This window comes from Leptopilina heterotoma, unplaced genomic scaffold (assembly GCF_015476425.1).
Source record: "Leptopilina heterotoma isolate Lh14 unplaced genomic scaffold, ASM1547642v1 Lhet_191, whole genome shotgun sequence".
Taxonomy (NCBI): domain Eukaryota; kingdom Metazoa; phylum Arthropoda; class Insecta; order Hymenoptera; family Figitidae; genus Leptopilina; species Leptopilina heterotoma.
Window position 1 is genome coordinate 1,110,129 of NW_025110910.1, and position 12,848 is coordinate 1,122,976.

The 12,848-nt window shown below is 25.6% G+C and overlaps 1 protein-coding gene across 1 annotated transcript in view; it reads right to left on the minus strand.

The window, feature by feature from the left end:
• The window catches only part of LOC122500803 (zinc finger CCCH domain-containing protein 13), a 46,769-nt gene extending 41,939 nt beyond the window's left edge, over nucleotides 1-4,830 (minus strand). Inside the window, exon 1 of the mRNA XM_043609904.1 lies at nucleotides 4,498-4,830. The gene's annotated coding sequence lies outside the window, so the exon portion shown is untranslated. The remainder of the gene's footprint in view (nucleotides 1-4,497) is intronic.
• Nucleotides 4,831-12,848: the final 8,018 nt, after the last annotated feature.

Sequence of the window (12,848 nt, forward strand, 5' to 3'; positions counted from 1 at the left end):
TGTTCTTCTTTTTCTTTTAATGAAATTGCGATCATGAATTCTATAAAGAGAAATTCGTGACGTGCGACATTAGCTTAATTTGATGAATGGACAGGAGAAAGATTCGTAACTGATTGATTTATAGAGTACAATTTACTGCTGATTAAGCTTCTTATTACATTCGCTTTTTAAAGAAATTCACGATTGCCAATGAATTTATCGGAGAAAAATAATAATTTAGTCATTGGAAATTGACAATATTTATAATATATTTAGAAAATAAAAATATTATAAAAATAAAATAAAAAATTTTTTATTATCACAATTTTAATATAGTAATATGATTTCCAATTCTGTAAAACGTAAAAATACATTTTTCGAAAGAATTTAAGAAATTTTCGTCTATAAATATATACAGAACAGAAGAAATACAAATTTTATGCAAATTGCATGAAACAAAGTATAGATTTTAACACGTAAAAATGTTGTGATTTCTCAATGTTTTTTGCTTCAAAAAAAAAAAAAAAAAAAAAAAAAAAAAAAAAAAAATGAATACAGTTTCCACACTCGAATGTCTGATATAATCGCTTTTGATACGGTGAAACAATGACTTGTCTCCCTTCCGTTTCACATGTTGAGATTGTAATATACTCTCGAGATGTAAATTCTAAAAGTAATTTCACTTGCTACTGAGTCGTAAACTCTAGTCACTCACGTGGTGAATATATACAAAGAGCGAGAGAGCGAGAGAGACAAAGAGAAAGAGATGAAAGAAAAACGTTGTCTGATGCTCGCATGACGATAAACTAAAGCGCGAGAAATATTATTCGCGCATCAAAAAGTGGGTTATAAATTTATAATTTCAAGTAAAAATAAAAAAATCGCATGAGAATTGTATAAAAAAAAATAAAAAAAATTTTTTTTTTATTTTTCTTTCTAAGCATTATTCTAGTACTTTTGTACGAAAGGATTTTTTAATCAAATATATGGAAATAAATAAATAAAAAATAAAAAAATATAAAAAAAATAAAAAAGCAAATTTTAAAATTTATCTTAAAGAATTCTGTTTAGAAAAGAATTCTAGTTTTCATATTATATACATTGAATTTAATAGAAATTTTCAGTCGTCAGAAACATTGAGTTAAAATATTTTGTATATGTCTTTTGAGAGTCTCCTCTCGAGGTTCTTGCGCGTCGGGCATAAAAATGAGAGCATTGGCACGCTGAAGGCTGTGGAAAGTGAAGCGTTGAAATCTCCAGGCGCGCGCGGACACTTGAAATATCCAATCGAAATGAAAAGAAAACGTGATTTTTATAAATGAAAATGAAATGATAATGAAATTTTAAAATTATGTTTAGATTCCTATTGATCAGTGAAGCATTGAGAGAAATTTTATTTTCCGCTTCCTATTTTTTTCATAACCAAATACAATATATTGAATTTTTATTTTCAACTTCCTTTATGTACAATTTGTATATTTATATTCCACACTCAATAGCATTCAAGTCTCTCTTGCATAAGAATTGGAAATTGAGATTTGGAATCAACTGCATTCATAAATTCTTTCATTAACCATAAATTTTCAAAATCATCACTACATTTTTAATCTATAAATTTTTTCTTAAAAAAAATCTACAAAGAAATTAAAAAATCTATAAACTTTTTTTTAAAAAATATCTATAAAAAATATTTAAAAATCTATAAACTTTTTCTTAAAAAAAATCTATAAACTTTTTAAATATATTTTAACAATATTTTTCCTAGTTAAATATCGTTGTTATTATAATTATCGAAAAAAAATATTATCGAAAAAATAGGGTTTTTTTTTTGTTAGTCGAAAGCAATTTTTTCTTCATTGGCAAGAAAACAGTAAACAAGAAAGTGAAAAATCAGTGAAATGAAGGTCTGAGAGACGTGAGATTTCTACACATTACTCTTCAGAACGTCAATCATGAACTAACAATATATGTGCTACTAAGTACGTAATTTCTCCATTCTAATTATTTTATGTCAGTTTTCATGATTCTGTTCGCAATCAGATCAGCAAGGTCGTTTTTGTTCTAATAAAAATTTCCTAAATTCTTTTTTTTTATTTCCTAAATTTCATTAATGATCATAATTTTTCCTATCAAAATTTCAATTATCTTCAGAAATAATAAAATTCTTCTCCGAAATTCAATTATTATCAAAAATTTTAATAAAATTCAATTTTAATTATTTTTAAAAATTTTCCCCAATTCAATGATTTTTAATATTAATTTTAATAAAATTTTCCGAAAGAATTCAACTATTAAAAAAAAATTTAATAAAATTTTACGCAAACCTTTAATTATTATCAGAAAATAATAAAAATTTCACAGGAATTCAATTATTTACAATTTTTTTTAAATTTCTTTGCAATCATTCAATTATTTTCATAAATAATTCAATTAATAAAATTCTTTCTAGGAATTCAATTATTTTCATAAATAATTCATTTAATAAAATTCCTTTTAGGAATTCAATTATTTTCATAAATAATTCAATTAATAAAATTCTTTTTAGGAATTCAATTATTTTCATAAATATAATAAAACTTATTGCAGATTTTCAATTATTTTTAATCAAATTCCTCCAAAAATTTAATTATTCTTAAACATTTTATTAAAATTCGTCAAAATAAGAATTCCATTATTTAAAAATTTATTGATAAAATTCTTTATGAGAATTCAATTTTAAATAAGCAATTATTTAATAAATTGTTTTTTTTGTATGTAAATAATTGAATTTTAGTCGAATTTTCTAATAAAAATTTATTTTCATTTTATAAAAATGAATTTCAGTTAAAATTTTAGCTAATAATTGAATATTAAAAGCATTATAGCGTGAATTTTTAGAAATAATTAAATTTTAAAAAGGTTTTAAATTAAAATCTTTGAAAATCCGAATTTTTCATATTTTTAACTAACTATTCTGTGGAATTAATTTTTTTTGAGAAAGTTTAATTGCGGATTTTTTAAAAAATTATTTTAAGTTTTTATTTTCAAATATGTGTCATTGAAGAATTTACGAATAATAGAAATTTCGTAAAATTGAATATTGTAAACTAATGGATTTGAAAATTGTCAAAGAACTTTTGTGAAAATTATTAAAAATAATCCATTTAAAGAAGAATTTTAGTTAAAAATTCTTGAAAATAATAATTGATTTGTTAATGATTTTATCACTTGGTCATGTTTTATGGTTATGAAAAATTAAACTTGTAGTTTTAAGTAAAATTATTTGACTCGGACTAGTTATATTTTTGTCGGTAATGATTGGTCCGTAAAGTTCGTATTTTTAAATACATTCACTGGTTCGAGCCCTGGTACCTCTTTGCAAACTTGTCAAAAATTATTTTACGCCAACTGTCGAAAGCTACTAAACTAAAACATTTTGCGAACCAAAACATTGTTTGCTAATGTTTTTGGTTGGTTCGGATCAAATTTTAAACTGTATAAAAAAATTAGGTTTGCAATTTTTAATTTTTATTGAAATTTTTAATTGCTGTAGTATCATCATTAGGAACTTTGGCATCATTATCTTTTTAATGAATAGCACACTTGTGGGTCTGTTGTGTATGTTTATGATACGAATCATCATTAGCTTTGTGTTTTAATGACTTTTGTCCACCACTAGTCAATTTAATTCATCAGTTTCGATTTCTACTATGATTTTAATTGTTGTCGTCATTTCCAGTCTCGAGAGTATAACATTCGTACTAGTTTTGTTTGTTGTTTGTTTTGTTCGTGGTTTTCTGTTTTGTTTGTTGCCTTCATCATCATCATAATCATCATGATCTTTATTTTCTGTTTTGTTTGTTGCTTTCATCATCATCATCATCATCATCATCATTTTCTTTACCAACATTTGTTTTCTTTCATTTGGTATCAATTTGATACTTTCAAGAAAAGTACTATTGTCATTACATTGTTGATAATGATAATACAAAGAAAACTTTGCACATCATTGCAAACATCATCCTTGATATGGGATTTAAATTGCAATTGCCAAACCGATTTTTGATGATGACCACCATCATGATGATGCTAATCTTAATGAGGATTCACAAACATTTGCACAAGCAATTATGGAAGCAATTCGCATTTTTGTTTTTGGTTTCGGTTTGCTAAAAATTAAGATAAACTAAAACGTCAGCAAACAATTTTTGGTTCGGTTCGTAAATGTTAGTGTCTGCCTTCTGGTGAACCAAACGAAAATTTTTGCTAATGTTTTGGGTCGATTTTTACAATTCCTGGATAACCGATTGAATGTTACAACTGATAATTGTTTGTTGTGAAGTTACAAACAATTATTATAATGTTTGATGATGAAAATAATCTTCCATCATCATCAAAATTTATCAAAATTAGTCAGGCAAAGTGGTAGCACTTTGCCAAACTAATTTTGATCAGTACCATCATTATCACAACTTTTCTAATAACGAATTTTGATCCTATTGCCGAATTTCGATCATCAAAATAATAAAAAAAACGTACCTTTCTCTCTCTCAGCAGCACCGACTCCCTTCGCCAAATCCTTTCATGAAATTCGTACCACCTCACATGAATGCACTTTTTTCTCCTGCTTCCACACTTTTCCTGATAAAAATCAAACACAGTTGTCTCAACAATACAAAAAACAAAGATTACCCGCACCAACACCTCTTTTTCGCTAACGCAGGAGAAATACAAATACAAATACAGAAAACTAATTTTAAAAAAATTTTTTTTTCAAGTTTACACTGTTAACAAAATGATGGAACAGACCGTGTCTAGCCCGGCCGGAGACTGGCGCTGGGGAAGTGGAAAACACCAGGAGTAGTGTGTTCGACTTCGTCTGGTGAGCTTTCTACGAGAAGGACGGGGACTAGAAAGTGGGGATAAGACGCGGCCATTGGTGTCCACTGGAGAGTTCTCGTGAAAAGAGAACTCTGCGAGACGATGAACATCATCTCTGAATAAAAAAAAGAGAGGAAAAAAATTGAAGATTCATCTCCTTGTTTTTTTCGTTTGGCTCATCGGATACATAATCATGTGATGGATTATAGAAAGGTGATCTTGTTGGTATTGAGAGAGTAGGTGCGGATATCAATTCAATTGCAACTGGATATTGAATAAGGATTTGAATAAATTGATTATTTTCTTTATCCAGTCATCGTATGATTGCTTCTAATGCAGAATTTTATAATCCTGTTCTTAATTATTCGCTATGGTTATTTTAATCATTCAGTGGGATGTTATGATCATTCAGTGGCTTTAGATTAGTTCTAATGAAGGACGACAACATTATGAATTATTGATGATAATTCTATTCCTTCGGAGTGAGCCTAAAAGTTTCTTTTATCGAGGATCTTTGCTCCGGGTGGTCGATGGAACAATAATTATTACTTAAAAAAAATAATTATTAATAATATCATCATCACTTCCTTATTTTTGTTTTTATGGTATCTTTCTTCAGTTGTATTATTCCTTTTTGTTTTATCTTTCTTCAGTTGTATTTTTACCTTTTTGTTTTTATCTTTCTTCAGTTGTAATTTTAATTTTTTGTTTTCATCTTTCTTCAATTATATTTTTACTTTTTTGTCTTCATATTTCTTCAGTTGTATTTTTACTTCATTGTTTTATCTTTCTTCAGTTATATTTTTACTTTTTCGTTTTGATCTTTCTTCAGTTGTATTTTTACTTTTTTGTTTTCTACTTTGATTTTAACTTCAGTTAATTAAACTTCAGTTAAACTCTTTATCTTCAGTTGTATTTTTACTTTTTTGTTTTTATCTTTCTTCAGTTATATTTTTCCTTTTTCGTTTTCATCTTTCTTCACTAGTATTTTTACTTTTTTGTTTTTTGCTTTGATTCTAACTTTTAAAAAATTAATATAAATAAAAAAAAATGTTAAAAATAACATCTAAAAATTAATAACAGCTGAATAATAAAACTTTGATGTCGAATTACCCAAAATTAATGCATTTTGAAGACATAAAAGATTCGTCATTATATTTTAGAAATTAAAAAGAATGAACCGAAACTTTCTAAAAAAATCACTTTTTACGAATTTTTAATAATTTCCCCTTTTAGAAAAGCGAATAATCTTTTTAAATTAGATTCCAAAGAGATTAATTAACATCTAGTAATTAAATTTTTTTTTAGAAAATCGAATAATCTTTCTATAAATTCTAAATAATCTTTTTCCAAAAGATTAACAGCTAATAATTAAATTGATCCAATTTTAGTAAAAATTTCTTTTATTTTGAAAATCTAGAAATATGCAAATCAAAAATTTAATGAAGTCATCAAGTATATTAATGAATCTCGAATAGTTTAAAACTTTCTAAAAAATCATGTTTTTCAAAATATGCATAATTTTTTTTAAACTACTGGAAAATTTCCAATATGTGAGACCATGGAAACTTTTAATAAGGTCAGTTTATGAATTTCCAAAAGTCACTTAATTGAAACTGTTGATATGTATCATATTCTAATTGAAAATTCAAAAATTAAAATCTTGTGAAAATTGGTTACGAAAATGTTAAAATTTATTAAAATATATATAATAATACATTATAGAAATATTTATATAAAATCTATATTTTTAACAAAATTTAAACCAAATTTCTTCTATTCAGGTCAAAAATATAATAAAAGTTTAAAAAAGACGCAAATTTCTTTTTATATTTCGAGTTTCTCTTTAAATTTTGTAACTCGTTTTGTAATTAATTTTATAAATCATTTAAAAATAAATAATTTTGCAAAAATTCAACTTTTCAGGTCCGAAAAAATATTAAAAGTCAGAAGAAATATTTTATTTTTATACAATCTTAAGTTTTTTGGGTATAAAAGAAAAAGAAAACTGTAAAAATTAATTTAAGTTTTTATATTTAAATGTGTAAAACAAAAATGGAAACTTATTTCTTAATATTTTTTTAATAAATATTTTTAACAAAAATAAAAAAATGTACCAAACATTAGCACTGTGGGTCAAAGAGACTGACAAAAGCGGAAAAAGAAATTTTATACAGTTTTCGACAAAAAGGCTCAGCAAAAATAAAAAATTGTACCAAAGTTTAGCACTGTGGGTCAAAAAGTCTAAATGCACAGTATAGATGGCGCACTGCGCATTAATGGTGTCTATTAATTTTTACAGCGCACATTAGAAAGGTATATACCTAGCAGCGGTCGTAAAAGAGAATAGGCAACATGAACGAGTTCATGAAACTTTTCTGAGTAGACATCAAGTGTTATAAAATAATACTACGCAATACCGTGCGCGACAGCATTTTTTATTTTTTTTTTTTATTTTTGTATAATATATTTAAATGATAACTGGATTTAATCAGCATCGAATCCAGTTTCAAGAACACTCTCAAATCAACTTCAAATCTTTTTTAATCATCAAGAGAGAGAGTACTGTAATCTCATTTTCCTTTCACTTAAACCGTCATCAAAATTGTATATATGTATATGTTAATCAACTCCTTTACAAGCAACATGTACGATATTTATAATGAAACATAATATTTTGTTCGAGGTTTAAAATATATTTTATATATAAAATTATAAATTACCTGATTGCACTTTACATTTAATTATTTTTGCGGTGCATCACAAATTATAAATAATTAATGCTTGTATATTTGTCATTAAATGCTGCTATTAACGTTTGCCACAGTATTTATAATTTTTTACACAGTTTCAACCTCGGTTTCAACATTTTTTATTTTTTTTTTTAAATTTAGAGTTCTTTAGCGTTTTTTTTTGTTTGGTTTTTGGAGTTTTTAGCAATTTTAGTAATGTTTTAGTAAATGTTTAACTTTTCTAAATTTTCTAAATTTTTAAGTCATTGTTTAAATAAATCCAGGGTCACTGGTCATTTATTTAGAATTTCCAAAATGGCGAATCCAATATGGCGGAAAATTTTTCGAATCAAATTCGTTTGAGGTTAATTTTTAGGGTATAATGTTAATGATTTTAAAAAAAGCGGATCAAAAATAAAGGATGAAAATTAAAAATGGCGGGACAATTTTGAAAATTGCCAAACTCGATGATTTGTGGTTTCAAAAAACGAGTGAAATTTCCAGTCTGAAAAATTTATATCGTTTATATCCGCCGACCTTTGCTGAAGATAAAAGAACAATAAACGAAACATCCTTCATAGAAAGTCATGATTTCCTGTCATATTTTCTTCATAGGATCCATTACGTCAGTAAAATTGCCACAGGAGACGTTTCGAGGGTATATTACGCGAGTATAGTATATAGTAGACCGGAATTTTTTTTTTTTTTTTTTTTTTTTTTTGATGAAAGAAACGCTCGGCGCTATTCGACACTCCTTTCTCTTGTAGATTTTGTGCAAATTAATTTCTTAGCCCATTATTAGCTATTTTCTAGATTTTAGCTGAATGGTTAATATTTTTAAATATAAAATTATTCAAAATACAATGTTATACAAAATTTAAGAAATGTTTTATAAAAAAAACAGTTATTTTATAATATAAAATTATTTAATATACAATGTTATACAAAATTTAAAAAAAAAAAATTATAACGTTTATAAAAATTAACAAATTTTGCATAGATTTGAGCATAAAGTTTATAAGATTCGACAAATTTAACATAAAGTTTGAATGAAAATTGACAAATTTTGTGTAAATAAAAATGTTAACAAATATAATTTTTTTTCCGAAAACATAAAAATTTGCGAAAAAAACGGAAAATAATAAATAAATAAAAGAGAGAAATGTACGGTTTACAGAAAACAGCTGATCGCCTTGATCTGTCATAAATGAAGCTCGTAACTGGTCACGTGACCTTTCAAGAGCTGTTTTCACTTTTAACGTTCGTTTTGCAAAATGTCAGATATTCAACCAGAAGGCATTCCTCATTAACAATCGTATTTTTAGAATTTTTCCATTTTTTACCCTTTTTTTTAATCAATTTCTTTCGAAGAAAGCAGCAAGAAAATATTTCTTCAATCTACAATCTCCAAAAATTTTATATAAATCGGTTTTTCTTCATTAAAAAATTTTTTTTTTTAATTTTGTTCTAAACTTTTGAATAACCTGCACTTTATAAATGTGTTTGAGCTATGTAATTATTTTGAATAAATAAAAATGAGAAGAGAAATATAATAGAATAATAAACAATATAAATAATAAAAATTAAAAACTAATAGTAGAAAATATTTTATAGGATACAATAATTAGAAAATATAATTGATATCCACTTTTCAAAAAAAAAATCCAATGCGAATAAAATTTTTAATAGAATTAAATTATTCCTTTGTCATTGCTTGCCTTGTCTTATAAAATAAAAATGCGCATTTATTGTATTTTACATATAAGAATAATAAAAAAAATGAATAATAATGAAAAGGAACTTTGATATTTCATTAAGAGACAATAGATCTATAAATGATTTTCTTTCTTATGCATTATGTGATGTCATATATATTTGAATTCTAAAAGGTCTTGAACCACCTTCTAGACTGTCAAGTTACAATTATTTTTTTTTTTTTTTTTTTTTTTTTTTTTAATCTATGATTTAATCTACGCATTGGCACAGCCCACTCGCTACCCCTAAGCATCCACAAAAGTCTCGAATGTCAACAGTGAAAGTGGAACGCGTTATAATGCTGTGTGCAAAGCGACAGGTTCTATCATGATAAGCAATAACATCTGCAAATCTAATTCTGTCAGCATATCTTTTGTATACTGTATTCAATAAGTCACTGCGAATTTTCAATGCTTAAGTTACTTTACAAACAGTATAATGTACATATGGAAAATAATCTCACGTTAATTTTTTGTACATTTATTATTTAAAACTCGAATAATTGTTTTAGAAATAGAAAACAAAGATCAGAATCTTATTACTTTGTTTTTAAACTTATTTCTAATTAAAAATTAGAAAATTTAATAATAAATTAAGAAATTAATTATACCATTTGATAAGATTAGGGATAGTTGAAACAATAAACAATTGTGTCAATTGTTCCTTAATCTATTAATTATTAATTTCTTGACCAAAAAGTAAAGAATAATTTTTCATTTCATAACTGATTTTATGGCGTTTTTTCACTTTCATATGTTCGTTAAATATGCGTTATTATGGCCAAAAACGTAAAAATAGACGAAATTTTGAAGACTCATAAAAATACTTTCGCTCTTGAGACTTGAATTATTATCAGAATAGCAGATTTTTTTTTAATTTCTTTTTCAGCATCATATGTTTTTTTAATTCATTTTTTCCAACTGAAAAACAGAATCACGTTTTAAATAGAGGCGTGTCACACCTGAATATTGTGCTTGACATTAAAAACTAATCGTTTCATTAAAAAAAAAAAAAAAAAAAAAAAAAAAAAAAAAAAAAAAAAAGTCGTTGCGATAATTTCTCTTGTATGTGTTTGTGTGTGTCCTTCGCCCGGGCCAAGTTTCATAAATCACTGAATAATATATACGCTCGCGATGTATTATACTCTCAACTTTCTTGCGCGTTATTCAAGTTATAAAGCGTTACACCTGCTCAATTGGGCTATTATAGAAATATTTTCATCGAAGCAGGAGCACGTGATAAAATTGGAATTTGAGAGAATTTTTAAAACACATTTTTTCAACCGTAATTAGAATTAGAAAAATTAGCAGTAGACATTCCTTTTGTTTGGTAACATTTCTGTTATTTTTTCACCTCTTTTTTTGGTGAAATCTGGTTTTGACAAAAAAGTTTATGGCCCAGAAATTAGGAAGAAATTAGGAAAAAGTCAGGGAAACACAAAATTAAATTTTTCTTGCAACCCTGTTCGTGATTTATTAACTTCTCTATTTTTCTTCTTTTTTTTGTAAATTTCCAAATGTTTCCAGTAATTTTTTTTTGCCCATTTGCTGTCTTATACCAGATTCGCTGTTAAATTCATTTATGCAAGTGCAAACAAGCTTCGAGGGATCCTCTCGTCGTGTCTTAATAATAGATGTGGGACATTAAAGCGGAGGATGGATGACGGCAAGTGTTACGAAATATTTCTTTTCGCGTGATACAAGTGTCTCTACAACGGGAAAAGCAACATCAGCAATATAACGACAAGAAGCCGTTACGTACATTTCTTTACTTTACCAGAGGCAGAGACGTAATTTATACCCCAGAAATGATATATACCCAGTAAAACTTTATAATTATATAGTCAACATTTATATTAATAATGTATAAACTGTCATAACTCGAATTTATTTAAAACACTTTTTAACATGATTGTCTGATATTTCAAATTAAAAAAAAAAAATTTTACTCTTACTTTTTTTCGAATTATCTTATTTTGTTGCGGTCGCATAATATATATTTCTATAATTAAATAAACTTTTCGTGTTTTGCTGTTTGGGTTCTTTTTCGATGTTTCAAACATTACATTAAAAAAAAAAAAAAAAAAAAAAAAAAAAAAAATTGTCTCAAAAAAATTGTCTGAAAATTAATAGTAGAATTCTAGTTAAAAAAAGAATTTTTCTCCAGGAAACCAAGTTAAAGGATCGTTACTAGAATTCACAATCACTTCTAGGTGTTACATGAAGAAGAAGAAAAAATTCCCGAACTAAATTTAGAAAATGATTAAAAGAATAAGTCAAAAGAAGTGGAGGAATCAATAAAACATGATTGCAATTATACAGATTCAACTCTTTGAACCAAATTGAGAAAATTATAGAATTTACTCCAGTGATATATAAACGAGTTATTATTTCCAATCCTTGAGAAAAAAACCTGGTTTTTTTAAATATAATTAGAATTCAAAAGAATATGAATATTACGCTTTGATTTTCGGTCTTTTAGGGAATTTATTATTAGGGATAAAAAATGTAAAAAAAGGGACTAACTGTAATCAATGTATTTGATAATTGGAACATTTATTTTTCTCATCTTCATCATTTTTAAAACATTAATAAAAAATATCAATATTCAATATTTAAAAAAATATTATCAAAAATCATCAAAAATCATCAAAAATCATCAAAAATCATCAAAAGTCATCAAAAATCAGCAAAAGTCATCAAAAGTCCATCAAAAATCATGAAAAATCATCAAAAGTCATCAAAAATCATCAAAAATCATCAAAAATCATCAAAAAAAATATTATTCATTTTTCCCATCTTCATAATTTTTAAAACATTCCAAAAAAATATCAATATTCAATATTTAGAAAAATATCATCAAAAATCATCAAAAATCATCAAAAGTCATCAAAATTTATTAAAAATCATCAGAAATGATAAAAAAAAACATCAAAAATTATCAAAATATTTAAAGAATGTGTATTTTTCATCTTCACCTCCTTTTTTTGCCATTTAAAGAAATTGCGAGACATTGTTTGTTATCAATATGTTTATAAATTTACGTTCCTTAAAAGGAATGCAACGGCACATACCGGTTTTCGATGTCTATCGATATTAAATCCGAATGATTATTGAATCAAGGTCAAAGTACTCGTCTCGCAAAGTACATCTCAATTACCTACAAATAATAAATTGTCTCGTAACAGACACGTTTATAGGTATTTTTATCACTTTTCCAATGACTGAGTTTGAATATAATACTTTAAAATTCTTATCCAGTTATTAATAATAATAATAATAAAAAAATACAAGTCATAATTCCTTGAAAGTTTTTATAATCATTTTAAATTAATTAGCAATCGGTTTTAATTTATTTTAATAACATTCTTTATTTCAAGATATTTTCAATTTATATAACGCAACAGGATTAAGAGGCTTAAAAATTAAAAATGACTTAAAAAAATTCAGTCTCGACTTTTTGTGGAGGGGGTCAAAATCTCTTTTGGATAAGAAATATTTTTATCCTCTTCTCTCTTAAGTA